General features: G+C 42.6%; 1 protein-coding gene across 2 annotated transcripts in view; it reads right to left on the bottom strand.

Annotated features, from left to right (window-relative positions):
- LOC126293603 (organic solute transporter alpha-like protein) overlaps positions 1–8,875 on the bottom strand; it is an 87,568-nt gene extending 78,693 nt beyond the window's left edge. Inside the window, exon 1 of one of the 2 annotated variants that reach the window (XM_049986887.1) lies at positions 8,654–8,875. The gene's annotated coding sequence lies outside the window, so the exon portion shown is untranslated. The remainder of the gene's footprint in view (positions 1–8,653) is intronic. The other variant, XM_049986888.1, reaches the window with a different exon arrangement.
- Between the last annotated feature and the right edge of the window lie 6,232 nt (positions 8,876–15,107).

Raw genomic sequence — 15,107 nt, forward strand, 5'->3', positions numbered from 1 at the left:
AGCTGAGAAAAACTGAACGTACTCAGACATTACTTTCTTTACTTATTCTGATCAACACTAAACTGACACACAATACTTTTAGCGCAACGCAATATGACTTTTCAATAATCCCTACAAAAAGATGGCCGTGACTAATAATAATCTATACCTCTCATGAATCACTTACCTCAAAAAATCTTCGTTATTCGAACTGCTGTAATACAGCGAGCGCCACTACTGCCAGCTAAATAAAAGATTCTAACTACTGAAGGCACTAACTACTGATAGGCATAGTTAGCAAATGAAAGATTTTGATAGAGAACAAACAATGTATTTACCTTAATAATGTTCAAAAGTCATAGTATATGCATCAGTTCATAATATCCAGTATTGCAAATTTACTCTTTCTGGCGGACACACGTCCAGATCGTCCGCTCTTAAAATTCTGCCATCTCTCTCCCCACATCCACCACTGCTGGCGGCTCCCCGACAACTGTGCAACGCTATGCGCTGTTCACATCGAACTGCCCAACACTACAATAGTGAATATTCCAACAATGCTAACCAGCCACAGACTGCACACAGCACGGTCAGTGATTTTCATGTAGAGCACTACGTGGCGTTACCAACATAAAAACCTAAAGAGCCTATTTACAATACACTACTGTTTTCCTAGTACGTGCAGTAACGTCACTGTATTACATGTGACTTCGATGGCCCGTGTTACGTCTTGAATAATTTTAATTTTTATTACATTTTTATTTTAATCTTATTTTTTCCTTCTTTTTTAAGTATAGGTTTATCAGCCCCATAACATCCTTTTTGTAACTTAAGGAGACACATAGGTGAAATTTCAACCCTGTCATTCAAAAATCAGAGGGAGCTGACAATTTGATTCCAAACATACTTTGGCATCCTGAATTCAATGGGTAAATCCAGTTTCTTAAGCAATGTTTTTCGATCATTTCGAATTTTTTAGTTTCGAAAGAAACGATTATTTTTTCAAACCCATATGCACAGTTGCTTCGTTATCACGGAATGTATTCACAATAAACGTGTGAGGCAAAAATGTTTAAAATTGGCGGACGAGAAGCATTTTTTTTAAATGGTGGGCTCCATGTGGTTCCCAAGTCGTGAAGCGATCGTAAACCATGAAATTACCAAATATGCAGCAACCAGTCGCAAAATCATGTTTTATTTATTCACTTTTGCAAATCGATTTCAACTGATTAACAGCCGTCATCGGGGCTTTCAACCAATATGTGCCCTGAGTAGTAATACTGTCTTAAGGAGAGGTCAACTTTGTTTAACAGTATTACTACTCAGGTCACATATTGGTTGAAAGCACCGATGATAGCTGTTAATCAGTTGAAATCGATTTGCAAAAGTGAATAAATAAAACATGATTTTGCGACTGGTTGCTGCATATTTGGTAATTTTAAACCTTTTTGATTGTAGTCATTTCGATTTATTCAGAAAAGTCGAAGTATTGTTAGTTTTCTTTCATTAGATATACACAAAAAAGTTTTGCATCACCCCGGTTCCAAGAACTCCTGAAGATAGACGTTGACTGTGGATATCGTTCACAGACACAGTCACTACACCTGCCCGAAGAGGTAAACAACCATGCGTGAGCAGCGCCTATTAGACGGAGGGAGTCGAACAGCCTATCAGTTCCAGTCATTCCACCAGGAAGGAGGTACACGGCTCGTGTCGTCTGTAGTTCACCCATGCCTAGATGGTCAATACAGCGGTTCGATCGCGTCCACATTGCTACTTTGTGCCAGGAAGGGCTCTCAACAAGCGTAGTGTCCAGGCGTCTCGGAGTGAATCAAAGCGATGTTGTTCGGAAATGGAGGAGATACAGAGAGACAGGAACAGTCCGTGTCATGCCTTACTCAGGCAGCCCAAGGGCTACTACTGCAGTGGATGACCGTCACTACCTACGGATTATGGCTAGGAGGAACCCTGACATCAACGCCACTATGTTGAATAACGCTTTTCCTGCAGGCACAGGACGTCGTGTTACGGCTCAAACTGTGCACAATAGGCTGCATGATGCGCAACTTCACTCCTGACGTCCATGGCGAGGCCCTTCTTTGCAACCACGACACCATGCAGTGCGGTACAGATGGTTCAAATGGCTCTGAGCACTATGGGACCTAACATCTGAGGTCATCAGTCCCCTAGACTTGGAACTACTTAAACCTAACTAACCTAAGGACATCACACACATCCATGCCCGAAGCAGGATTCGAACCTGCGATCGTAGCAGAAGCGCGGTTCCGGACTGGAGCGCCTAGAACCGCTCGGCCACAAAGGCCGGCAGCGCGGTACAGATGGTCCCAACAACATGCGGATTGTCATCACCGATGAGTGTCGCGTGTACCTTCAACCAGACAATCGTCGGAGATATGTTTGGAGGCAACTCGGTCAGGCTGAACGCCTTAGACACACTATCCAGCGAGTGCAGCAAGGTGGAGGTTCCTGTACAATAAATGAATGCCATCCTCTGACCGACAGTGCAAACATATCGGTAGAGTATATTGGCGAGGCATTCGTCTTCATGGACGACAATTCGCAGCCCCATCGTGCACATCTTGTGAATGACTTCCTTCAGGATAACGACATGGCTCGACTAGAGTGGCCAGCATGTTATCCAGACATGAACCCTACCGAACATGCCTGGGACGGATTGAGAAGGGCTGTTTATGGACGTCATGACCCACCAACCACTCTGAGGAATCTACGCCGAATCGCCGTTGAGGAGTGGAAAAATCTGGACCAACAGTACCTTGATGAACTTATGGATATTATGCCTCGACGAATACAGGCAGGCATCAACGCAAGAGGACATGCTACTGTGTATTAGAGGTACTGGTATGTACAGGAATCTGGACCACCACCTCTGAAGGTCGTGCTGAATGGTGTTACAACATGCAATGTGTGGTTTTCATGAGCAATAAAATGGTTAGAAATGATGTTTATGTTGATCTCTATTCCAGGTTTCTGTACAGGTTCTGGATCTCTCGCAACCGAGGTTATGCTTAACTTTTTTGATGTGTGTATATGTGCAATGCATAAATTTAATTGAAACATTAACTTTCTATGAATATGTCTGTATATGTGCCTAAATTGTACGTATATCGGTAATCGTGTATGTAAGTGTGCCTAATCTATATGTTGTTGTGGTCTTCAGTCCTGAGACTGGTTTGATGCAGCTCTCCATGCTACTCTATCCTGTGCAAGCTGCTTCATCTCCCAGTACCTACTGCAACCTACATCCTTCTGAATCTGCTTAGTGTATTCATCCCTTGGTCTCCCTCTACGATTTTTACCCTCCACGCTGCCCTCCAACGCTAAATTGGTGATCCCTTGATGCCTCAGAACATGTCCTACCAACCGATCCCTTCTTCTACTCATGTTGTGCCACAAACTTCTCTACTCCCCAATCCTATTCAATACTTCCTCGTTAGTTATGTGATCTACCCATCTAATCTTCAGCGTTCTTCTGTAGCACCACATTTTGAAAGCTTCTATTCTCTTCTTGCACACTCCATACAAATACTTTCAGAAAAGACTTCCTGACACTTAAATCTATACTCGATGTTAACAAATTTCTCTTCAGAAACGCTTTCCTTGCCATTGCCAGTCTACATTTTATATCCTCCTAATCTATATATACATCCGAAATCAACATAAATAAATAAGTGCAACTATAATTTACTTTTTTTACTTTCCAGGCATGCGGATTTACGTTAGCCGCGTACTCAGTTGTGAACTGTAAAGTAAATGTTTATAAAGATTTCTAATACAGAATGGGTGGCGGCGGGATGTGGAGTTCTCAGGTCGAGCAGGTGATGTGATCTATATTGGAACATAGTTCATATACTTTACATAAAACGATACATACATACATATAGTCTACCGGTAACGCCAATGCAGTCCATCAACTCATGCGACGCGGAAACCCTGCACGGCGCCTGGCGTCCAGGAAAGATCCACCTTTATTTCGCGTGACCTGCAGCTATATCCGAGGCTGACGACTCGCCCGTGGGGACGCAGCGGAGATGGGAAAGTATCATGTAATATGTAAGTTGAAAATAAAGAATACAATTTTCAAACTATCAAGTCGTCTTCTATTTAGTTTTCCTTCATACTGGGCCGTTCCTTTTTATAATATCGTAGTAATTCTATTTTATGCTAATACCTTGTCCTGTATTAAGAATACAAAATTTTATCCAGAATGAGATTTTCACTCTGCAGCGGTAGATCAGTTAGTAGAGCACTTGCCCGGCGATAGGCAGAGGTCCCGAGTTCGAGTCTCGGCCGTCACACAGTTTTAATCTGCCAGGAAGTTTCACAAAATTTTTGTTATCGATTTACACTTTTCGTATATATATATAGTGTTTTGCTCAATACATTTTTGATAATACATTCCGTAGTAACCAACAACTGCACGTCTGGATTTGGAAAAAAATGACTTTTTTGAAACTCAATAATTCAAAAGTGATGAAATAAATTTTATTTAGCAGATTGGATATTTCCACTGAATTCGGTAGAACTCAGTTCTCCTCAGTTTATTTCTCGTTTTCATTTCTGTCATAGGTCAATCTGGCATCTAGCCTGCTCTCTCTAAACATCAAATTCATGAGGGCCACTCCAAAAGAAATGCACACTATTTTTGTAGAAAAACAGTTTTCATTCTGCATGTGTGAAAGTTTTACAGTGTGTAGTTACATCCTTTCCGCTTGTTTTCAAACTTAGTTCAACCTTTTCCCGTGAGTGGCGCCGTCACAGCATGTCTTCAAGGTGGCTGCTACACTTGACGCACTGTCATGGAATTCCTGTGCTGTGAAAACGAGACAGTGGGAAACATCCACAAGAGGTTGAAAAAGATATATGGAGATGCTGCTGTCGATCGCAGTACAGTCAGTCGGTGGGCAAGCAGGTTACGTGATGAAAGCGGGCACGGCAATATTGAGGATTGACCTCGCAGAGGCAGGCCTCATATTGCACACACTCCAGACAATTGGTGACTGCTGACAGACGCATCACAGTGAACGAATTGTCGCGCTACGTTGGAATAGGGAAGGAAGTGTTTGCAGAATACTGAAAGTGTTGGAGTTAAAAAAGGTTTGTGCCAGGTGGATTCCCAGGATGTTGACAGTGGCTCACAAAGGAACAAGAAACACGGTATGCAGCAAACCTTTGGAACAGTAAGAGAATGGTGGAGATGAATTTCTTGGAAGCATTGTGACAGGTGATGAAGCATGACTCCACCATTTTTCACCAGAGACAAAGAGGCAATCAGTGGAGTGGCATCATGCAAATTCACCCGAGAAAAAAAATTCAAAACCACATCTTCCACCGGAAAAGTTATGGCTACGGTGTTTTTCGATTCCGAAGGACTCTTGCTTGTGGACATCATGCCAAGTGGAACCACCATAAATTCTGACGCATATGTGATGACACTGAAGAAACTTCAAGCTCGACTGAGTCGTGTTTGACCACATTGGCAGAAGCAGGATGTTTCGCTGTTGCACAACAATGCACGGCCACATGTCAGTCAAAAAACCACAGAAGCGATCACAAAACTCGGATGGACAACACGGAAACACCCGCCTTACCGTCCTGACCTGGCTCCATGTGACTATCATCTCTTTGGGAAACTGAAAGACTCTCTTCGAGGAACATGGTTTGAAGATGATGACTCCCTTGTGCACGCTGCCAAACAATGGCTCCAACTGGTTGGTCCAGAATTTTACCGTGGGGGTATACAGGCGCTGGATCCAAGATGGCGTAAGGCAGTTGAGAGGGATGGAAATTATGTGAAGAAAGGAAAATATTGTTCCTGAAGGATGTATCTACACACTGTAAAACTTTCAGACATGTAGAATAACAGATGGATTACAAAAAAACAGTGTGCATTTCTTTTGGAGTGACCCTCGTACTTGTGACGGTAATGTATTTTTACCACATGACTCATGCTCTATAACCAGTGTCTAGTATGGCGACTGCCAAGACTGCAGAAGGAGAACAGACACGTCAGTAACCTGATGGAAGGTACACAATTTTGCGAATGTGGACAACCTTCAACTGCGAATACTTTAACCTATATTTATAACAGCTGTAGTGGCCGCAGTAATTCGTAATAACACAGGCACTGCAATATCGTACTTACTTAATTAGTCACCTTTTTCAGTTTAGATAATCCGATGATGCCTAATCATGGCGAAACGCGTTATTTTTAAAGTAAGAATAACGTTGCAACCGTGACTGTTTTACTTTCAATACACAGAAATCCTTCGTAACCCTGTATTCACCTGAATTGCTTATGAACTGTAGATTAAAACTGGAGAAACTGCAAAAAGGCGAGAATTTGAGGAGATGAGACCTGGATAAACTGAAAGAACCAGAACTTGTAGAGAGCTTCAGGGAAACCATTATGGAATGATAGGAATGGGGGAAAGAGATACAGTAGAAGAAGAATGGGTAGTTCTAAGAAATGAAATAGTGAAGGTAGCAGAGGATCAACTAGGTAAAACACGAGGGTTAATAGAAATCCTTGGGTAACAGAACAGAGATTGGATTTAATTGATGAAAGGAGAAAAAACAAAAATGAAGTAAATGGAGCAGGCAAAAAGGAATACAAACGTCTCAAAAATGAGATCGACAGGAAGTGCAAAATTGCTAAGCAGGGATGGCTAGAGGACAAATGTAAGGATGTATAGGTGCATATCACTAGATAGATACTGGCTACAGGAAAATTAGACAGAACTTTGGAGAAAAAAGAACCACTTGTATGAATATCAACAGCTCAGATGGAAACCCAATTCTAAGCAAAGAAGGGAAAGCAGAAAGGTGGAAGGAGTATATCTGTACAGGGGCGATGTTCTTGACGACAATATTGTAGAAACAGAAGAGAATGTAGATGAAGATGAAATAGGAGATATGATACTGTGTGAAGAGTTTGACAGAGTGCTGAAAGACCTAAGCCGAAACAAGGTCCCGGGAGTAGACAACATTCCATTAGAACTACTGATAGCCTTGGGAGAGCCAGTCCTGACAAAACTCTACCATCTGGTGAGCAAAATGTATGAGACAGGTGAAATACCCTCAGACTTCTAGAAGAATATAAGAATTCCAATCCCAAAGAAAGCAGGTGTTGACAGATGTGAAAATTACCGAATTATTAGTTTAATAAGCCACGGCTGCAAAATACTAACGCGAAATCTTTGCAGACGAATGGAAAAACTAGTAGAAGCCGACCTCGGGGAAGATCAGTTTGGATTCCGTAGAAATGTTGAAACATGTGCGGCAATACTGACCCTACGACTTATCTTAGAAGATAAAGGAAAGGCAAACCTACGTTTCCAATATTTGTAGTCATAGAGAAAGGTTTTGACAATGTTGACTGGAATACTCTTTCAAATTCTGAAGGTGGTAGGAATAAAATACAGTGAGCCAAAGGCTATTTACAATTTGTACAGAAACGAGAAGGCAGTTATAGGAATCGAAGAGCATGAAAGGGAAGCAGTGGTTGAGAAGGGAGTGAGACAGGGTTACAGTCTATCCCTGTTGTTATTCAATCTGTATATTGAGCAAGCTGTAAAGGAAAAAAATACGGAGTACGAATTAAAATCCATGGAGAAGAAATAAAAACTTTGAGGTTCGCCGATGACATTGTAATTCTGTCAGTGACAGCAAAGGACTTGGAAGAGCAGCTGAACGGAATGGACAGTGTCTTAAAAGGAGGATATAAGATGGATATCATTAAAAGCAAAACCAAGACAATGGAATGTAGTCGAATTACATGGGCTGATGCTGCGGGAATTAGATTAAGAAATGAGACGCTTAAAGTAGTAAAGGAGTTTTGGTATTTGGGGAGCCAAGTAACTGATGAAGTAGAGAAGATATAAAATGTAGACAGGCAATGGCAAGGAAAGCGTTTCTGAAGAAGAGAAATTTGTTTACATCGATTATAGGTATAAGTGTCAGGAATTCGTTTCTGAAAGTATTTGTATGGAGTGTAGACATGTATGGAAGTGAAACATGGACGATAAATAGTTTGGACAAGAAGAGAATAGAAGCTTTCGAAATGTCGTGCTACAGAAGAATACTGAAGATTAGATGGGTAGTTCACATAACTAATGAGGAGGCATTGAATAGAATTGGGGGGAAGAGAAATTTGTGGCACAACTTGACTATAAGAAGGTATCGGTTGGTAGTACATATTCTGAGGCATCAAGGGATCACCAATTTAGTATTGGAAGGCAGCGCAGAGGGTAAAAATCGTAGACCAAGAGAATACACTAAACAGATTCAAAGGACGTAGGTTGCGCGACTGCTACGGTCGCAGGTTCGAATCCTGCCTCGGGCATGGATGTGTGTGATGTCCTTAGGTTAGTCAGGTTTAAGTAGTTCTAAGTTCTAGGGGACTGATGACCACAGCTGTTAAGTCCCATAGTGCTCAGAGCCATTTCAACCAATATTTGATGTAGGTTGCAGCAGGTACTGGGAGATGAAGAAGCTTGCACGGGATAGAGTGGCATGGAGAGCTGCATGAAACCAGTCTCTGGACTGAAGACTACAACAAGAACAACATAGAAATCATATAGTTTGGTTTGCGCTCTGCTCGAACATTTGACAAGAAACAGAAAAACGAACTCACCTACTTGTCTGAAACGGTATCCATCCAAGCCAAAGACGGGCTGTGACGTTTGAGCGCCATAGGTGGTACCAGTGGTGAGGTTGCTTCAGTGCACTTCACGACGGTGGAAACGTATAAGCGCCAGACCAAGGCGGACATGACAACCGGCGCGGCTCCTGGTGTCTCTGTGGGGCTGCGTTTCAGCTGGCGGTAATACCGCGTTATCAGCGAGGCCGTCTCTCCAAGGCGAAATGATATCGGGCCATAGCCTTTTGTCTCCACCGCGTCGCCTCTCAGCACACGAGACCGTGGAGGTTTCGCGATGTCGACGACGTGTCGAATTTATCCATCTAACTACGGACAAAAAATCGTGAAAGTCACTGTTTGGGTTTCTAAAGCGTTCCGATACTGATAAACGCTATTTACACATATAGCGAGAATGTTCTTTATTCGATACCAAACCATTTTTGCTCATAAATTAAGGATTAGGGTGATACATGGTGAAACAACGCTCTGGTGGACGGTTTGCGGGTTTAAATCACAGGGTATGACCACGCGGTGCATTTGACCTGCGGTCGTCGCACGGTGGCGCTGGCAGCAGTCCACATACGCAGAGGTGTGTTGGTGCACGTCAGAGTACGGTGCAGCGAGTAAGTGTACACACGTTTTCAGACGTGCTAACGGTGACTGAGTGTTGAAAATAGCTCAAAGAACACTCATTGATGACATTATGAAGGGTAGAATACTAGGGCGACTCGACGCTGGTCAAACACAGCAGGTCGTAGCACGGCCCTCCGTGTGCCACAGAGTGTGACCCCAGGATTATGGCAACGATTCCAGCAGACAGGAAGCGTGTCCAGGTGCTACAGTACGGGACGGCCCCAGTGTACAACACCACAAGAAGACCGAAATCTCACCATCAGTGCCCGCAGACGGCCACGGATTACTACAGGTAGCCTTGCACGGTACCTTACGGTAGCCATTGGAACGGTTGTCTCCAAACGCACAGTCTACAGACGACTGAATTGACATGGTTTATTCACCTGGAAACCTGCTAGGTGCATTCCACTGTCTCCTGGTCACAGGAGAGCCTGTAAAGCCTGGTGTCAAGAACACAGCACATGGTCATTGGAAAAGTGGTCTCAGGTCATGTTCACGAACGAGTCCAGGTATAGTCTGAACAGTGATTCTCGCCTGGTTTTCATCTGGCGTGAACGAGGAACCAGGTACCAACCCCATAATGTCGTTGAAAGGGACCTGTATGGAGGTCGTGGTTTGATGGTGTGGGGTGAGATTATGACTGGTGCACGTACACCCCAGCCCGTCTTTGACAGAGGAACTGTAACAGTTCAGATGTATCGGGATGTCATTTTGCACCAGTATGTTCGCCTTTTCAGGGGTGCAGTGGGTCCCACTTTCCTCCTGATGGATGAGCACGTACGGCCCTACCTAGTTGCCATCGTGGAGGAGCACCTTGAAACAGAAGATATCAGGTGAATGGAGTGGCCTGCCTGTTCTCCAGACCTAAACCCCAACGAGCACGTTTGGGATGTTCTCGGTTGACGTATCGCTTCACATCTTCAAACCCCTACGACACTTCAGGAGCTCCGACAGGCACTGGTGCAAGAATGGGAGGCTATACCCCAGCAGCTGCTCGACCACCTCACCCAGAGAATGCCAACCCGTTGTGCCGTGTGTGTTCGTGTGCATGGTGATCATATCCCACATTGATGTTGGGGTACATGTGCAGGAAGCAGTGGCGTTTTGTAGCACATGTGTTTCGGGACGGTTTTTCCAGCTTCTCACCAATACCGTGGACTTACAGATCTGTGTCGTGTGTGTTCCCTATGTGTCTATGCTATTAGCGCCAGTTTTTTGTAGTGCACCACATTCTGCAATTATCCTTAATTTATTAGAAAGAGTGTATTATGTGTTGGTCTCACAACGTGCCACCATAGGGACCTTATTTTTTCTTGAGTATATTAATCATCTTGCTTCAGTAACATTATCAGATGCCAAATTTGTTTCTTTTGGAGATGATAAAATATTACAATATGAGTAAATGCCAAATTAGGTATGGTCTTACACACAGTGGTTAGTGCAATTTCAATGGGCTAAAAACGGTTCGCCGCATCGGTGTCCGTGCGGTTGTAGGCACTTCACTCCGGAACCGTGAGACTGCTACGGTCGCAGGTTCGAATTCTGCCTCGGGCATGGATGTGTGTGATGTCCTTAGGTTAGTTAGGTTTAGGTAGTTCTAAGTTCTAGGGGACTGATGACCTCCGATGTTAAGTCCCATAGTGCTCAGAACCATTTGAACCATTTTAAAAATGGTTCCCACCCAATTTTTTGTCACTAAAATACATTAGGCTGCTCAGAGCATGTAAGAGGTTTCGTCCCAGCTACGTCGAAAACGTAACAGAAAGCCGACAACAGAGGTTGACTGTGGCAAATTCTTGAGATGGAGATGGAAACGCCGTGCGGCTAGGGCCTCCCATCGGATAGACCGTTTGCCTGGTGCAAAACTTTCGAGTTGACGCCACTTCGGCGACTTGCGTGTCTATGGGGATGAAATGATGATGATTAGGACAGCACAAGACCCAGTCTCTGAGTGGAGAAAATCTCCGACTCAGCCCGGAATCGAACCCGGGCCGTTAGGTACGACATTACGTCGCGCTGAACACTCAGCTACCAGGGGCGGACATTCTTGAGATTACAACTAGAAAATTAAAAAAAAGTAATGAGGAACAACAGAAATGAGTTTAGCGATAAATTTAACACAAACATTTGGTGCCACGAGGTACACCGAGTGAACTAATTCAATTTTGGAAGCAAAAGAAGGATTTACATAAGAAGCGAGGAGGACATAAAAACCAATTAGCACAAGCAAAGAGGGCATTCCTGGCCAAGAGAAGTCTAGCGATATAAAAAATAGGACTTAATCTGAGGAAGAAATTCCTGAGAATGTGCAATTGGAGCACAGAACTGTATGGTAGTAAATCATAGACTATGGGAAATCTGGAACAGAAGAGAATCGAAGCATTTGACCTGTGTTGCTGCAGAACGAAGTTCGAAAGAATTTGGACTGAGAAGGTAAGGAATAATGAGATTGTCTGCAGAATCGTCGAAGAAAGGAAGTTATGGGAAACAGTAACAAGAAGGGAGAGAATGATAGGACATGCATTGAGACATCAAGGAATAACTTCCATGGTACTAGAGGGAGATGTACAGGGAAAAAATGCAAGGAAAGACAGAAATTGGAATATATCCAGCAAGTAATTGAAGAGTAGAACGCAAGTGCTGCTCTGAGGTGATAAGGTTGGCACAAGAAAGGAACCAGTCAGAAGAATGACGACTGAAAGGAAAAAAGGGAAAATCTAAATTCATGACTCAACAAGTTTGTACGTTAGTCACATATCTGGCGGTATATTCACGTATCTCTGTTATCATTCGTCTGTCTTTGAAGAGTTCGATCGCCTTTCAGGAATCCATAATTATGGACTACACCGATTCGCCTGTATTACCGAAGAGCGAAATGTTGTTCGTTAAACGTGACACTTTGCAAACACCCTGTGGTTTTGGAACTGAAGCTACTATTTACCGACGAGCGTTGGTATATTCGTAACTGAGATCCTGCCTAATAACGGACGCCATTCATAGGCTATTCAGAAATTACGCCGTAAATGTTAAGCCTTCTCCGTCGTACTGTTAACATTTATTGTACGTCACGAAATCGCTAAAGGGATGCACGGTGCATACCGAACTGCAGGTTATCTATCTAACGGCTCCCAGGGACAACAAAAATTTAATTTTCAATATTTCGCGTAATTACTGACTAACTTTAAAATGCCGCCATCACGCACTCACTAAGCGGCATAATCTTACGTTAATGTTTAGCACAATTAAGTCAAACACAAACAGTGTTTGTATCTCGAGGCAGCGCAAATCAAGGCGAGCAAAATACACAGATTATATCGATCTGGTGAGCAAGATGTATGAGACAGGCGAAATACCCTCAGACTTCAAGAAGAATATAATAATTCCAATCCCAAAGTAAGTAGGTGTTGACAGGTGTGAAAATTACCGTACTATGAGTTTAATAAGACACGACTGCAAAATACTAATACGAATTCCTTTACAGAGGAATGGAAAAACTGCTAGAAGCCGACCTCAGTTTAGATTCCGTAGAAATATTGGAACACGTGAAGCAATACTAACCCTACGACTTATCTTAGAAGATAGATTAAGGAAAGGCGAACCTACATTTCTAGCATTTGTAGACGTAGAGAAAGCTTTTGACAATATTGACTGGAATACTCTCCTTCACATTCTGAAGGTGGCAGAGGTAAAACACAGGGAGCCAAAAGCTATTTACAATTTGTAGAGAAACCAAAACCAGTCATAAGAGTCGAGGGACATGAAAGGGAAGCAGCGGTTGGGAAGGGAGTGAGACAGGGTTGTAACCTCTCCCCGATGCTTTTCAATCTGTATATTGAGCAAGCAGTAAAGGAAACAAAAGAAAAATTCGGAGTAGGTATTAAAATCCATGGAGAAGAAAAAAAATTGAGGTTCGCCGATAACATTGTAATTCTGTCAGAGACAGCAAAAGACTTGGAAGAGCAGTTGAACGGAATGGACAGTGTCTTGAAAGGACGATATAAGATGAACATCAACAAAAGCAAAACGAGGATAAAGGAATGCGATGCTGAGGGAATTAGATTAGGAAATGAGACACTTAAAGTAGTAAAGGAGTTTCGGTATTTGGGGAGCAAAATAACTGATGATGGTCGAAGTAGAGAGGAAATAAAATGTAGACTGGCAATGGAAAGGAAAGCGTTCTGAAGAAGAGAAATTTGTTAACGTCGAGTATAGATTTAAGTGTCAGGAAGTCGTTTCTGAAAGTATTTGTATAGAGTGTAGCCATGTATGGAAATGAACCATGGACGATAAATAGTTTGGACAAGAAGAGAATAGAAGCTTTCGAAATGTGGTGTTAAAGAAGAATGCTGAAGATTAGATGGGTATATCACATAAATAATGAGGAAGTATTGAATAGGATTGGGGAGAAGAGAAGTTTGTGGCACAACTTGACCAGAAGAAGGGATCAGTTGGTAGGACATGTTCTGAGGCAACAAGGGATCACCAGTTTAGTATTGAGGGGCAGCGTGGTGGGCAAAAATCGTAGTGGGAGACCAAGAGATGAATACACTAAGCAGATTCAGAAGGATGTAGGTTGCAGTAAGTACTGGAAGTGAAGAAACTTGCACAGGATAGAGTAGAAGGAGAGAGCTGCATCAAACCAGTCTCTGGACCGAAGACCACAATAACAACATATTGATCTAGAATTTCGAAACTTTTTATCGTTGACAGCAACCACTAAAATAGAAAAACATATCTTACTGCATTTTCGCTGCCACACACTAAAACTTCAGCAGCAGGCCCAATTTTTGAGATTATTCCTCTTTAAGAGAGTGATTGAACTTGAGTAGTCATGATTTCTTCTTGTCCCCAAATTCTTTTCATACGTTCGCTGTGCTCTCTCTTGCATTCTCCCTACCATTTATTTCCTGTTCTTTTCTCGGTGTTTTTTTTTTTTTTAAGTGTACGCTTATTTATGTTCCTGAATTGTTCACGATTGTTTGCTGGCTTCTGTGATTTTCAGTTCCTTTGTGTCTTCTTTTGTTTCACTGACCCACTTTATCTTGTTCATTTTACTGTTTGCTAGGTCAAAGATTTGCCTTGTGAGCCTGTTCTTGTACATCCTGCTGATATGTCCACAAAAATACATCTTTCTTTTTCTAAAGTTGTCCGTCACTGTTTCTACCTCTTTGTAGATATCTCTTGTTGGACTATATCCAGATTCCTTCACGAAACACTGGTAAATATATTTTCCTCGGAATGTTTCTTTCTTGCTTTTCAATTTCTCTTATTTTGCTATGACCATGAATCACTGAAGTTTCTGAAGCATAGAGTGCTTCTGCTAGAACCACTGTGTTGTAATGAATTAGTTTTGCAGTGACAGAAACAGATTTATTTATTTTTTGTAGTGATTCCAAGTGCGCTTATATGCTATTCTCTGATTTGGAGATTCTTTCTTGACTGGCTATGGATTTCAGTCCTGATGGCTGGCTTATTTCTCCCGGATATTTGAAGTGCGCAACTCGTGCCACTTTCCCGTTCTGAGTTGTAATGGGGAGATTATTTACAGGCTTGCTTTCTATGCAATGAGTCTCCTCGTAGGGGATTTGTAGGCCAGTCTTCTGTAAGATTTCGTGCAACTTCTCCAGTGCAAATTTGGCTTCGCCTCTGTTGTTGGTAAGAATGGCAAGCTCGCGAAAGCCAGACACGTCACACTGCTTCTCTGCTCGTTTTTAATCCCAAGTTGAATTCCCTTTGTTTCCTTTTCCCATGTCTTCTCAACAAAACACAATGTTCTCAGGTATTACTTCCTTACTACTAAATCTATTACCAAGAA

The sequence above is a fragment of the Schistocerca gregaria genome, chromosome 10 (assembly GCF_023897955.1).
Source record: "Schistocerca gregaria isolate iqSchGreg1 chromosome 10, iqSchGreg1.2, whole genome shotgun sequence".
In the NCBI taxonomy this organism is placed as follows: domain Eukaryota; kingdom Metazoa; phylum Arthropoda; class Insecta; order Orthoptera; family Acrididae; genus Schistocerca; species Schistocerca gregaria.